The sequence below is a fragment of the Melozone crissalis genome, unplaced genomic scaffold, assembly GCF_028551555.1.
Source record: "Melozone crissalis strain CALT ecotype California unplaced genomic scaffold, PUWL_Pcris_2 ptg000046l_1, whole genome shotgun sequence".
Lineage (NCBI taxonomy): Eukaryota > Metazoa > Chordata > Aves > Passeriformes > Passerellidae > Melozone > Melozone crissalis.
Window position 1 is genome coordinate 8,093,075 of NW_026535824.1, and position 15,294 is coordinate 8,108,368.

A 15,294-nucleotide genomic window follows, 5' to 3' on the forward strand; every position below is an offset into this window, starting at 1 on the left:
ACGATCTTACAGTGACATTTCACTGCCAGCCTTCATAGCTTCACCTGTGGTTGTTGTAGCTCCGGGAGTGGGAAATAAATCAGGGCAGGGTCTTTGGTGGGAGCTGCCCTGGGTCAAGAGAGACACTGAGAGAGAAACAGAGCAGGCAAAGAAAGGCAGGAGAGAAAGAAGGGCACAAACACAATCAGCTGCGAAGGTGGCACTCTGAAAAACAAACTGGAACCGACAAAAAATGAATGGGACAGAAATCAGTCATTCTGGAAGTTTTATTTACTATCAAAATACAGGCCACACACCCAGCCCCACACAATCCCAATCCCACACCCTCAAATTTGGATGCCACTTCTCCCAATCTCCTTCCAACCCCCTCTCACCCTGGACACTGTGGAATCAAGTAGATTTGTCATGGGACTGAATTTTTCCTAGGTGGGAATAAGGCATTTTGACATGGATTGGTCAATTTTGGGGTAAAATTGAGGTGTTTTCAATGGGATTGAATCATTTTGAGGTGACAGACCAATCTATCTGGAATTCTGGAGTGCAAAGATATGGAGAACACTTGCTGAAATCCCCCAAGAACCCACAAATCCTACAGAACAAATGTTCACAAACCATAAATTCCACCTCAAATACCTGTTAAATGGTGGGACTTCAGACATCCTTGAACAATTACTTTCATTTTAGTCCTGTTTCAGGTGTTTTTAAGTGATAAAGACAAATCAGAAGAAAATTAGGGCCAAAAGGATAACCAGCCAGGTCTCCTCCCAACATGGATCACTGGGAATGTGGGTCACCAGTGTTCTGACCAATGTGGGTCCTCCCATGGGGGATGAAGCTGCGCCAGTGCACAAAGCTCCTCCTGTAGTTGGAGCACACGCAGGGCTTCCCTTACCGGTGCCTCTGTTGGTGTCAGGACAAGGTAGAGCTGTTTGAGAAGCTCTTCCCACGCTGGGGACATTTGTAGGGCCTCTCCCTGGTGTGGGTGCGCTGGTGGATGCTGAGGTGGGAGTTGTGTTGGAATCCCTCCCCGCACTCAGGGCAGTGGAAGGGCCTCTCCTCAGTGTGAATCCGCTCATGCAGGAGGAGATGGGAGCTGATCCGAAACCTCTTCCCACAATGGGAACACTCGTAGGGCCTCTCCCCAGTGTGGATGCCTTGGTTCCTGATGAGTTCTGAGCTGCAGCTGAAGCCCTTCCCACATTCCTCACACTTGTAGGGCCATTGCCCGGTGTGGATCACCTGGTGGCGGATCAGGGTGCTGCTCTGCCTGAAGCTCTTCCCACACTCCAAGCACTTGTAGGGATTCTCCCCATTGTGAAGCTGCTCATGCACCACCAGCTCCGAGCTCTGGCTGAAGTTCCGTCCACCTTCCTGGCCCAGGGTGGGTCTTTCCTCCTCAGAGCACACTGGGCTGGGTTTGCAGCCCCTCTTCCTGTGGGATCTCCAGGGCTTTTCCTCTCCATTGGATTCTTGTGCCATGGAGCTGCGCAAAACAGCCTCCTCCACGAGGTTCTGCTGTGGGGATTTGTCCCCCCTGGTTTCCATCCTCAGCTCCTTGTCTGGGGCAGGAAGGACAAAGAGAGGATGAGATTTGCCTCTGTGACAAAAGGAAGGGGAAGGAGATCTCCCCAGTGCTTCCCCGGCAAGACGGCATTGGCAGTGAGGTTGTCCTGCAGCTGGGGGCTGTGCTGGGCTGGGAGATGGAGCAGGAGAAAGGGGGAAAGGGGCACTGACTTCCTCCTCACCCGCCTGGGTGTCCTGGGGCATTGTCTCGGTTTGAATAGACAGGTGTCTGCTAAGGAAGGCAAGAGCCTCCCTTGAAATGGAAAATGTAAACAACCTCCTTCCGAACAGTTATAATTTTGAAATTATGGGGCTCTAAGGAAACAGATATAGGAATAGGAATAACAGCTATTTAGCAGGAAAATTAAAATATAAACACAATAGTACAAAGAAAAAACACTGACAGATTCAGAATACGACCTGACACCCTGTGGGTCACAGTGGCAGTGGCAGGGATCCTGCAGAACAGTGGGGTTTTCCTCTGAAGATCCAGTGGTGGTGGTGTTGGGCCTGGTCTTCCTCTGGCAATCCAGTGGAAAAGACTGACTCTGGTCTTCCAGCCCTCTGATTATATCCAGGTAGGAATGCTTGGCTCCTCCCTCTGGGGGGAGCTTCTCACAATGGGATGATGGAATTTTATCAGTCATGCAGTGGCACTCAATGGCCCATTAACAAAAGATATCTCCTGGGAGGGAGGTTGGGTTGTGAAAGAGATAAAGAAAACTGCCCAATTAACATAAGATAACTGCCCCATCAGATAGGAATAGAATACACCCCCACTGTCCAACTTAAGATAGCTGGGAAATGCTTTGCAGTATTCTTTGTCTGTGTGTCTGTGTTCATGTGTATTTTACACTCAAAGTCCCCCAAATTTCCAAGAGGTTTTCTTTGGGGTGTTGTCTTGCCCCTGTGTCCATCTGCACCTCCCGTCACTCTGTCACTGTCACCTCCAGCCATCTCTGAGCCCACTGGCGCCTCCCAGGTTTGCACTGAATCCCTCCCTCCTGCCCTCCAGCACCAGCAATGACCATGGCAGGGAGCTCAGAGCAGGAGCACCCAGGCCAGGGCTAGCGCCAGGACCAGGAGCACCTGGCAGAGGCAGGAGGAATCCCCCATTCCAGGGGCTGCAAGGGCTGCAAGGGGGGCACCCATGTCCCCTCACAGCCCCAGGGCTACAGACTAGGGAGGAGATGCCTCAACTGCCTCAGCTGAATTGTTTCCCTCAGCCCTTGGCCCAGGAAGTCTCCGGCTGGAGCACAACCTCTTAAGGAGAGTTTCCACAAGGAAGAGAAAAGAAAGGAACTGTTTCTTCCCTTTCTCTCATCCGTGCCCTGTGTGCTCATTTTCTTGTCATCTCTTAGCAAAACCAACAAAAAAGCATCTGCACTGAGGTGTTTCCCAGGGTCGGTTCCTAAATAGGGCCAAAGGAAGGTTTTCTGCCACGGAAAAAGTGAGAAATGTGGGATTTGTTCAGACAGTTGAAAATATGACAATTTCTAAGCACTGGAAATCCAAAGACTATAAAAACCGGAGTTTGCAGTTGTAATGGTCCATTGTCCTCCCTCTTCCCACTGCTGATTTGTCACATCCCAACTCCGGAGGAGCAGATTATGGAAAGAAGACCTGCAGGGAGTGTTGGAGGCCTAATCCCAGAGACTGGAAGAAAGAGTGAAATCAAGAAAAGATTTCCAGTTGTTTTCTTATCATATTGACCACAAATAGCTCTATAGTCCATATGCAATATCCAGATGAAGAAGCACGTTCCTGGTTTTATTTCCAAATTGCAGTACTTTGGAACATCTTCCTGGATGAGAACAAACCACAGGCCAATAATTGACCCACTTTGGTTCCCAAATCAGAAATCATTCAACTTCTACCAAGATGTCTTCCTCTGCAGGTGTCCCAGATTGCAAGGCAAAATGGATTTTATTTGCCATCTGTATGGCAGTTTTCCTTATCTCTTCCACAACCACTCCTCCCTCCAGGGGTGAAGGCATCTGCTGATAACAGCCTATTGAATGTCACTGCATGGCTGATAAGAATTACAGCATCCCATTGGGAGATTCTCCACCCAGAGGGAAGAGCCAAGCATCAGGCCAAGCCTAACTGGATAGAATCTGGAGATTCTGGAATAGCAGCACAACTTCTCCACTGGATTTCCCAGTGGAATAGCAGCTGCCTGTTCCTCCACTGGATCCTCAGAGAAAGACTACACCCTTTTCTACGGGAGCCCCTGCACCAACAGAACCACACCTGCCACTCCAGGAGGACTGCAGCCACATTTCCAATTGGATTGCTACCAACAGCCTGACCAACAGGGTGTCAGGTTGTGTTCTGACTCTGTCAGTGTTGTTTGACTGTACTGCATTGTTGATTTTATCCTTTTATTTTCTTCCCTATTAAATAACTGTTATTTCCGGCTCCTATACTTTTTATTTTTTGCCTGAGAGCCCCTTAATTTAAAATTATAGCAATTCAGAGGGGGAGGGTTCACATTCTCCATTTCATGGGAGGCTCCTGCCTTCCTTAGCAGGCACCTGTCTTTCAAACCAAGACAGCAGGACAGAAGGCACTTTGATTCCTTATGTCCCAAGTTTCTCCTGAGTTCATGACTCATGACTTCAGATGAACTGGAATGGTCCTGACTGCACAAAAGCAGCCAAAATGAGCAGGATCAAATGCCCTGGTCACCATTAATTGCACTCGATCCACGCCTTGCACAGCCCAGCAGCAATTCCTGCCTGTGTCCCCAGCTCTGGCTCAGCCAGAGGGCATCGCACTGGTGTGTGCGGGACCGGCTCCTGCAGGACATAGCGCTGGGAGCCGCTCTGTGTCCCACAGCTTCAGCATCTCAGGCACCGCTCCACAGCTGTGGGGCTGTGCCACCACTTTTCCACGGCTGCAGTTCCTGTGCCACCACTGTTCCATGGCTGTAGTTCCTGTGTAACCACTGTTCCATGGCTGTAGTTCCTGTGCCACCACTGTTCCATGGCTGTAGCTCCTGTGCCACCACAATTTCATGGCTGTAGTTCCTGTGCCACCACTGTTCCTCCTTTTCCATGCTCACTCCACTGCTGTTCAAAAGCTGTGTGGTGCAGTTTCAGCACGGTTCCTCAGCTCCTCCACCACTGCTCCACTGCTGCTCCAACACTGCTCATTTACCACTGTTCCACTGCTCCTTCTCTGCTCCTCCCCTGCTCCCCTGTTCTTCCACGGCTGCTGCTTCTGTTTTAGTTCTGCTGCCACAGCTGCAGTGTCACAGAGAGGGGAACGTTCGGGCAGCAACCGCTGTGGTGTCGCAGAAACCGGGACAACGGGACTGCCACAGCTGTGGTGTCACAGAGAGGGGAACACTGGGGCTGCCACAGCTCAGGTGTCATGGAGAGGGGAATGTTGGGGTGGCTGCTGCTGTAGTGTCATAGAAGGGACAACTGGGGCTGCCACCACTGAGGCGTCACAGAGAGAGGAACGTTGTGGCTGCCCCCACAATGGTATCATACACATGAGAATGCTGGGGGCTGGGGGCTGCCTCTGCTGTGGAGTCATAGAGAGGAGAATGTTGGGGCTGCCAAAGCTGTGGTGTCACAGACAGGGAACTCTGGGCCTTCCACTGCTCTGGTGTCACAGAGAGGGGGACTTGGGGCTGCCACAACTATGATGTCACAGAGAGGGAAATGTTGGGGCTGACACTGCTAGGGTTCCACAGACAGGGGAATTCTGGGGCTCCCACTGTTGTGGTATCATAGAGAGAGAAATGTTGGGGCTGCCATCCTTGTGGGCTCAAAGACAGGGTAATCTTGGGGCTGCTGCCCCTGTGGTGTCCTGCAGAAGTCAATGCTGGAACTGCCAACTCAGTGGTATCACAGAGAGGGGAATGTTGGGGGAGTCACTGCTGTGGTGTCACAGGGGAGCATTTGGGGCTGCCACCCCTGCGGTGTCACTGAGAGGGCAATGTTGGGCTTGCCACTGTGGTGCTGTCATAAAGAGGAGAATGCTGCGGGTGCCACCTCTGTGGTGTGACAGAGAGGGGAACACTGGGCTTGTAATTGCTTTGGTGTCATAGACAGGGGCACATTGGTATTGCCACTGCTGTCATGTCACAGACAGGGGAACTTTGAGGTTGCCACCACTGGGATGTCACTGACAGGGGAATGCTCGGTCTTGAACATCTGTGTTATCTTAGAGATGGGAACGTTGGTGTTGCCACCACTGTTGTGTCACAGACATGGAAGCACTGCCAAACCTCCCCTGGTGCTGTGCCCACTCCAGTGCTGCTCCTCTGTGACACTGTACTGCCTCCTGGGGACATTGTCACACTGCAGTGTCTCCTGGGGACATTGTCACACTGTGAAGACTCATGGGACTGTAGGGGCCCTGTGACACTCCAGGGTCTTGTAGAATCCATGGAAGCAAGAGGAGACTGTGAAACTCTGGGACTTCATGGAACCATCCATTGTGATACCTCAGGGCCTCATTCTTTCCAGGAATCCTTGTGACACTGCAGAACTAAATGGAACAAAGGGGACATTGTCACACTGTGGAGTTCATGGAACTGAGGAGATGCTCTGAGACTCTGGTGCCTAAAGATGCTCAGGAACCATTGTGAAGCTGTCGCTTGTGGAACCAAAGGGACACTGTAGCACTGTGGATTCTCAAGGAATCCAGAGGCCCTTGTGACTCAGTGAGGCCAGTTGCAACCAACAATCCATTGGGATCCCCCAGAACCTTGTTGTGTCCCGGGATTCTTGTGACATTGTGGGGTCTCATGGAACCAAAGGGACACTGGGACACTGTGTGATCGCAGGGAACCAAGGGGACTCAGAGACACTGTGGGGCCTCCTGGCTCTCAGTAACTTCAGACACTTGTGTCCATCTACAAGGGGGCAAAAGTCAGCAGCCTGAGCCTGTTGATCCAGAATATTCCTATCTCCATGGAGGGTGTTCCTGCCAGCTGTGGTGTTTGTGTTCTCTCTGCTCTCTGGGGGAATTGCATCCTACAAGAGACACTGACCACTCCAGTAGCTGACACCACAGGGCCTCCTGTGGGGTGGGGGCAGAGGCATCTTTCACTCCATTATGTTGCTCAGAGCCCATCCGGGCTGGAATATTTCCAAGGATGGGGCATTCACTGGCTCTCCACCAAGGCTAACGGAGAAAGCAGGGCACTGGGGAAGGCAGCAGGGAGAGCAGACGCTGTGCTGGATGAGCAAGGGAAGAGGATGAGCGCAGAAGGCACAGCCCACCAAGAGGCCACCAGGCAGAGCCGTGGAGCCTCCCCAGGTGAGAGTGACCTGCCCAAGGAGTGCCCTGCTGCCCTCAGGACTGTGCTGCCACCCTTGGCAGAGGTGTTTTCCCAGCAGGATGTCCCCTGGTCACCCGGGGCCGTGCCGCTGCCCCTGGCGGGAGGGCGCCGTCAGCTGAGTGTGCCGTCCCTGGAGTCGGTGGTGGAGGTGCCCGGAGCAGCCTGGCTGTGTTAAATGAGCACCCTGCAGCCCCTCCGTGCCCTGCCGTGGCTGCCAAGACTCCTGAAAGGACTGGCTGCTGTGCGGCTGTGCCCTCTGCTGCCCACTAAGAGATGTCTGAGTGCTCAGCCTCATTCCTGTGCCTGCAGGCAGATCAGTCGATAGAGCGACTGGGAGATGGGGGTTCACTATCCAATAGAGTGGCCATTAGCCACCCTGGGGGTGGGCGCCAGAAGCGAGAGCCCCCCTCAGGGTTTGCCCCCCCGCCTCACCGGGTAAGTGAAAAAACAATCAGAGTAGTGGTATTTCACCAACGGCTGGGACGCCAGCGGGCGGGTCACCCCGCACTGCCGAGCGCATGCCCGGCCTCCCACTTATTCTACACCTCTTATGTCTCTTCACAGTGCCAGACTAGAGTCAAGCTCAACAGGGTCTTCTTTCCCCGCTGATCCTGCCAAGCCCGTTCCCTTTGCTGTGGTTTCGCTGGATAGTAGGTAGGGACAGTGGGAATCCGTGCATCCATTCATGCACGTCACTAATTAGATGACGAGGCATTTGGCTATTTTTCAAACACATATAAATAATATATGTTCCTTTTCCGGGTTAAATAAAGGTGGCCCGTCCACCTTGGACAAATCCGGTAAATTGTTTCAAATACAGTAAATTGGTCTGAATCGGGTGGTAATTGATGTGTTATGAATTAAAGTCTTTGTCCCTACTCACTATGAGCTACCTAACTGGCTTGTGGCTTCCTTACGAACCTAGCTACTCTCTAGTTTATTAAAATGTAAAAGTGATACAAAAAAAAAAAAATTGCATACAAAAATCAACATATTAAAACAGCAATAAAAATCTACAAAACATTACAAAGTACAAAAAATGCAAAAATTCACTACCCTGAATCCTGTAATCTTCTGGCCCTACTGGTGAACATATGTACAATCTCCACAGACGATAGGAGTGCTTCTGTGGATAAAGTCTTTGCAACCATCGTTTGCCTCGATTTGGAGAGGCCAAGTGTACACAAAAGATCAAAGTTCCCCTTGTACCATTTCCCCCACGCTCCAAGGGGAAAGCCCATAGAAACAACGTCCTTTGCGTTGGTGAGGCTTTGCACCTTGGTTTCCAAATGTTTGTACTTGTTAACTTTCTCTGCAGCCACTTCTTCCAGAGATGTTTTGGAGGCTTCGTATCATACTGTCACTTTCACGATGAATGCACGTCCGTCCTTAACAGATATCAGATCTGGTTTGTACAGCTTCTTGATGGTTTCCCTTATGGGTGGTTCTTTGAACACTACCCAGTCCCTCTTCTTTGCCTCCTCAATAAGCCTTTCACAGATATGATTGTGCCTCTTGATTCGAGCGTCCTGAATCACTGGGCAGTAGCCGAGGATGAGGGCGCAGGTTTCGTTGTCCGCATCACAGTGCCTACAGGCCTTGATGTAATTTTCCTCTCTACCCCAGGAGAGAAATTCTCTTGTGGGGTAGAAGTTGTCCCTAAGTTGTAGTGTAGTGAGAAGTTTCCTGTGAGGAATGCATCTATAGTATTGGAGCCAATCACTACTAATTTTATCACCTTCAAAGCTTTTAATTCCACGGCCTTGGGATACTAATTTGGTCCATTTCTTGAATTCTTTTCTCCGTCAATCACAAGGTTTAGGAAATTTAGTTTTAAGGGTCGGTGCTTCCCACTCCGAGGTTGTGTCTGCACTGTTGGATGGTTCATTCGCCAGTAGTGCTTCCCAAATTGAGGGTATCTTCTCGCTTTCCCCTCCAGCTTGAATCCACAATTTCTTATACAGTTGTTCCATTTGATCTTTCTCTAGGAACTCCTTCATTGTTTCATCCGAGGACTGTGCAATCCAGTGCAGTCTCCGGGCCTGTACACTGGGGATCAGTCCCGCCAACTTGGTGACGCCCAAACCGCCGTCCTTCGTGCTCGAGTACAAGATGGCACTGCAGGTGCACGGAGGTGGTTGCAGCCAGTCCTTGACCGCTGTTCGGATCTTCTGGTCAAGGGCTTCAAGGGCCCCTGTTTCATTTGTGTATGGTCAGCCAGGTAGGTCAGTCGAGGGATGGTGTATGTTTTGAGGATATCAAGTATTTGCAGAGGTTTAAGTGGAGCTTGATCAATTCATTCAAGCCAGAATTCTAGTTTTGTGGGGAGGTTGGCTTTTGCTATCCCAGTCCAGGGGTCAAAGTGTAGGCCAAGGTATTTCTCATATTCCCTGGGGTTGATCATGTTCAGGGGTGCGCTGTTGATGGTCCATGCAGCGCAGTTATTGAAGGTGTAAGAGTCTTTTGTGGGCTTGATGTAGAAGCTGTGGCACTTTTCCCCTTGTGTTTTGAGAACGGTGAAATCGCAGAAGGTCTCTAATATATTGATATTTGTTTTCATGTTTTCCCAGGAGTCGCTCAACAAGACCAGATCGTCAGCGAATGCCACTGCTGTTATACTACTCTGTCCTCGGTGGAATCCTTTACCACTCTCTTCCAGCTTGCACAACAGGGGGTCCATTGCCAGGTTAAATAAAAGGGGTGACACCGGGTCACCCTGCTTTACTCCAACCCGGATCTGGATTTTGTCTGTGTGTGTGTTCATTTTTGTGGTGACATACATATTGATGTCTTTGTACATATTGTTCATCAGGCCAATGATGTGGGGATCCACTCCCCTCAGCTGCAAAGCATGTATGATGTGATGATGGCTTATGGTGTCAAAAGCCTTGGCGATATCCACAAATACAACACCCAGTGGTCTGTGTTCACTTTAGGCAGTCTGAAGTATAGTTTGCAGGAGTTTCAGGTTTTCAGAGCATCCTGCTGCTCTAATAAAGCCTCTTTGCCTTGGGTTGAGGGGGCACGCTTTGCTCAGCCTTGCTTTTACAATCCTGGAGAACAGTCTCAACAAGATGGAATTGATTGTGATAGGCCTCCAGTTATTAATGTCCTTTAAATGTTCCGGTTTTGTAGATTTGGGAATCAAAACAGTTCTGCACCCCCTCACCATGTCTGGGATCTCCCCAGATGTTAACCATAAGTTGAAGAGCTCAGCCGTCCAGGAATACCTGGGATCCATCTTTTTGATGTCCTCAAGAGTAACCCTATCTGGACCTGGAGTCGAGCCCTTGCTCATTTCCTGCACATTTCTTTCAATTTCTTTGGCCGTGATTAAGTCTCTGAAGGCGCTGTTGTCTGCCTTCCCATTAATTTCAAAGTCCCTGATGCCAGCAAAAGTACCAGGTGTTTCCCATCTGGCTTTAAATACCGAGTAAATTTCACTGGATGATATATCCCAGGACAAACACTCTACGTCATCCAAAATAATTTTTGCTAGTTTCCCCCTGTCAAGATGGAATAAATGCTGAAAGCAAAGGTAATTACCTTTTTTGATCACTCTGTCCTTCATCCACCTCTGAAATGGCTTTCTTGGTTGCTTCTCCTGGGTCTCCTTCCCATTTTACCACGTGTAGCAGTTCTTATCTGGCTTATTGATTCTAGGCATCCAAAGCAGTCCTGCACTGCCTGATTAATCATTGTCAGCATCTCCTGGCCGTCCATCAATTGCTTGAATGCTCTGGGGAAGTGGTTAATTGCTCCAGCTGATAAGCGTTCCTTGACTGTCTTTTGGTAATGAGCCTGCAGCTGCCCGTCCCTCTGCTGGTTTCTGGCGGTGGTTGTCCTTATCAGGGTGTCGTCTTAATTTATCCATTGTTTTCTCTCTGGCAGCTGGCCTCCCTGGTGGATGGTTCTCCCCAGGTCCATTGTCCACGGTTCTTGCCTGGGATTGCTGACTCAACCCAGGTTCCATTCCCATGCCTTCAGCTGCTCTCCTGGTGTGATGACTCACCTCAGGTCCTCTGTCAGCTCCATCTGTTGGTTTCCTAGGCAGCAATCTTCTTTTGTAACTAATTTGCTTAGCTGTTTCTGTTGTTACGTGTTCGGCGATAGGTTTATTAATGTTTTTGTTTCCCTCGAACTGTGCCTCCAGTCTTATCAGCAGTTCTTCCTCCTCTTTTGTCCAGCATCTTTTGTGGGCTCCTGGATTTGATGTTTCTTTCAGTTGGGAAGTAATGATCCTTTCTTGGTTTCTTATCAATGGGTGTGCCAATCTTTTGTGTTGTCCCAGGCCAATTTTGGTTCTGAAGTCTCTGCCGCATACTTCACAGATCCACTCTCCAGCTGGAACCCTTTCAGTTTCTGGACCTCTGCATTTTGCAAAATGACAAATAACACTATGATAGTTAATGTTTTCCTTTACACACTTGGCACACCGAAAGCAAACCCTCCTTTTCCAGTGCGACTCCTTTAGATGTTCAATCAGGCTTAACACAGAGTTTACCCGGGTACCACACAACAGGGACAAGGTGGATTTTTGTCAGCAACAGTCACCTTCACCATGTTATCCGGTGATTGCCCTCCGTGTTCCCCAGGCACTGGAGGCAATGCCTCTGGTGTGCCTTCACTCACCTTTTTGCTGCTTCCCTCACCAAGCACAAACGGTTCAGTGTCTCGTGGGAGGCTAGGATCTGAGTCTGAGTGCCCACCGATACCCTGGACAGGCGTACTGGCAGCCCCCAGACCACCCACCCCTGCCCCCCAAAGGACAAAATCCGGATTTTGAGCCATCGAATTGGGGCCACATTTACGGCGAGAACGGAGTGGGTGGTCACTCCACTCCGGTGCTCTTTGCCCCGTCTGCAACCGGGGAGCCAGGTTTCAAGCAATAAGCCAGGCGGCATTTACCAAGGAATTTGTTTCACCGAATTTGGTAGGAGTTCATTGGTGACTTGGTTTGGAAAGACAGGAGTGTGCTAAGGAAGGCAGGAGCCTCCCCTGAAATGGAGAATGTAAACCCTCCCCACCCCTCCGAATTGCTATCAATTTTAAATTAAGGGGCTCTCAGGCAAATATATGGGAGCAGGAAATAACAGTTCTTTAAGGGGGAAAAGAAAAAAATTAAAGGATGAAATAAAACAATGCAGTACACCAGAACAACACTGACAGAGTCAGAACCCAACCTGACGCCCTGTGGGTCACAGTGTTGGTGACAGTCCAATTGAAAATGTGACCGCAGACTTCCTGAAGTATCATTTGTGGTTCTGTTGGAGCAAGGGGGATCTGTAGAGAAGGATGTATTCTTCTTCTGAAGATCCAGTAGGAGAAGAGACAGCCGCTGTTCCTCTGGGGAATCCCATGGAGAAAGCCATGCCGGTGTCTCAAAAACCTCTGGATTATATCTGGGTAGCAATGCTTGGCTCCTCGCTCTGGGCAGAACATCTCACAATGGGATGTTATAGTTCTTATTAGTCATGCAGTGACATTCAATAGTCTGTTATCAGCAGATGTCCCCTCCCGAGGGAGGTGTGAATGTGGTCACTCAAAGAGAAAGATAAAGCAAACTGCCTACTTGACAAAGGTAATCTGCCATACAGATGTTAATGGAAAACATCTTGCATGCAATCTTCAACATTATCCACCCCTTTTTCTATTTCCATCTGCACCACAAAAACAAAAACAAAAGCAAAAACAAAAACAAAAACAAAAACAACAACAACAAAAAAATTTCACACAGTTCTCACTTAAGACTAGGTCTCCATGTTGTACACAATGGCTTTCTCCATCTTTCTGCATTACCCACCAAGTGTAAACAGGTCATTGAGCAAAAACAATTCCATGGATGGTTTTGTCTTTGCCTGAGATGGGATCAATCCAAACAGTCCTTCCTAAAATACCTTTCATGTGTACAACAGGGACTTTATTTCCATCCACTGTGTGCAGGGGTTCAGACTGGGCAGGACCAGCTTGATTTATGGAGCTTCTGGTGTTGACCGTCCAGCTGGCTTTTGCTGAGGTCATTTCCCAATTTCTAAAAGTCCCCTCCCGAGTGCCTTCAGGGTTGTTTGAAGTAGTCTGTTACACTGTTCAACTTTCCTGGCAGCTGGTGCATGATAAGGAATATGATATATTCAATACCATGTACCCTGGCCCAAGCATTGATAAGGCCATTCTTGAAATGGGTCTCATTTTCTGACTCAATTCACTCAGGGGTGACATGTCTCCACAGGATTTGCTTTTCCAGGCCCAGGATGGTGTTCCAGGCAGTGGCGTGAAGCACAGGGTAGGTTTCCAACCATCCAGTGGTGGCTTGCATCATGGTCAGCACGTAGCGCTTGCCCTGGCGTGTCTGGGGCAGTGTGATGGAGTCAATCTGCCAGGCCTCCCCATACTTGTACTTGGACCACCGCCCACCTTACCAGAGCAGCTTCACTCGCTTGGCCTGCTTGATGGCAGCACACATCTCAGTCATGGATAACCTCTGAAATACTGTCCATGGTTAGATCCACCCCTTGGTCTTGTGCCCACTTATAGGTGGCATCTCTACCCTGATGACCTGAGGCATCATGGGCCCATTGAGCTAAGAACAACTCCCCCTTATGTTGCCAATCTAAGTCTATCTTTGACACCTCTATCTTTGCTGCCTGATTTACCTGCTCGTTGTTTCGGTGTTCCTCATTAGCCCGACTCTTGGGAACATGAGCATCCACATGGTGGACTTTCACAGGTAGCTTCTCTAACCGAGCGGCAACGTCTCTCCACTCATCAGCAGCTCAGATGGGTTTTCCCCTAGGCTGCCAGTTGGCTTTTTTTCACCTTTCCAACCAGCCCCAAAGAGCATTGGCTACCATCCATGGATCAGTATAAAGGTAGAGCTTTGGCCATTTCTCTCTCTCAGCAATGTCCAGGGCCAGCTGAACAGCTTTGAGTTCTGCAAGTTGACTTGATCCACCCTCTCCTTTGGTAGCTTGTGCAACCTGTCGGGTGGGGCTCCATACGGCTGCTTTCCACTTCTGGTTCATCCCTGTGATGAGACAGGAACCATCAGTGAAAAGAGCGTAGCGTGTTTCCTCTTGTGGCAGTTGGTTTTAGGGAGGAGCTTCTTCAGCACGTGTCACTGGTCCTTGTTCCTCTTCATCAGTCAGACAAAAGTTCTCACCTTTGGGCTAGTTTGTAATTATTTCCAGAATCCCAGGGCGATTCAGGTTTCCAACACAGGAGCACTCTGTGATAACAGCAATTCATTTACTCCATGTCGTGTCAGTGCCGTGGTGGGTGGAAGGAACCTCGCCTTTGAACATCCACCCCAGCCCCGGTAGTCAGGGTGCCAGGAGGAGTTGTGCTTCTGTACCAGTCACCTCTGAGGCAGCCTGGACTCCTTCATAGGCAGCCAAGATTTCCTTCTCTGTGGGAGTGGAGTTGGCTTCAGACCCTCTGTATCTTTGACTCCAAAATCCCAGTGGTTGGCCTCGAGTCTCCCCAGGCACCTTCTGCCAAAGGCTCCAGGACAAGCCATGGTTCCCGGCTGCAGAGTAGAGCACGTTCTTCACCTCTGCTCCTGTCCTGACTGGGCCAAGGGCAATCACATGAGCGATCTCCTGCTTGATCTGGGCAAAGGCTTGTTGCTGTTCAGGACCCCAGTGGAACTCGTTCCTCTTGCAGGTAAAGAGGGCTCACAATCTGACTGTATTCAGGAATGTGCATTCTCCAAAACCTATGGCACCCAGGAAAGCTTGTGTTTCCATCTTGCTAGTTGGTGGAGACATCGCGGTGATTTTGTTGATGACCTCAGTGGGAATCTGATGCAGTCCGTCTTGGCACTTTACTCCCAGGAACTGGGTCTCTCAGGCCCGTCCCTTGACTTTGTCCTTCTTGATAGCAAAGCTGGCTTCTAGCAGAATCCTGATGATCCTCTCTCCTTTCTCAAATACTTCCATTGCCGTGTTCCCCCACACAATGATGTCATCAATGTACTGCAGGTGCTCTGGAGCCTCACCCTTTTCCAGTGCAGCCTGGATCAGTCCATGGCAGATGGTGGGGCTGTGCTTCCACCCCTGGGGCAGTCGGTTCCAGGTATACTGCACTCCCCTCACGGTGAAAGCAAACTGAGGCCTGCATTCTGCTGCCAAAGGAATGGAGAAAAATGTGTTAGCAATGTCAATGGTGGCAAAGCACTTTGCTGCCTTGGACTCAAGCTCGTACTGGAGTTCCAGCATGTCCGGCACAGCAGCGCTCAGTGGTGGAGTCACTTCATTCAAGCCACGATAGTCCACTGTCAATCTCCATTCTTTGTCAGACTTGTGCACAGGCCAAGTGGGGCTGTTGAAGGGTGAGTGGGTCTTGCTGACCACCCCTTGGCTCTCCAGCTCACGGATCATTTTGTGGATGGGGATCATGGCATCTTGATTCATCTGATACTGCCGGCGATG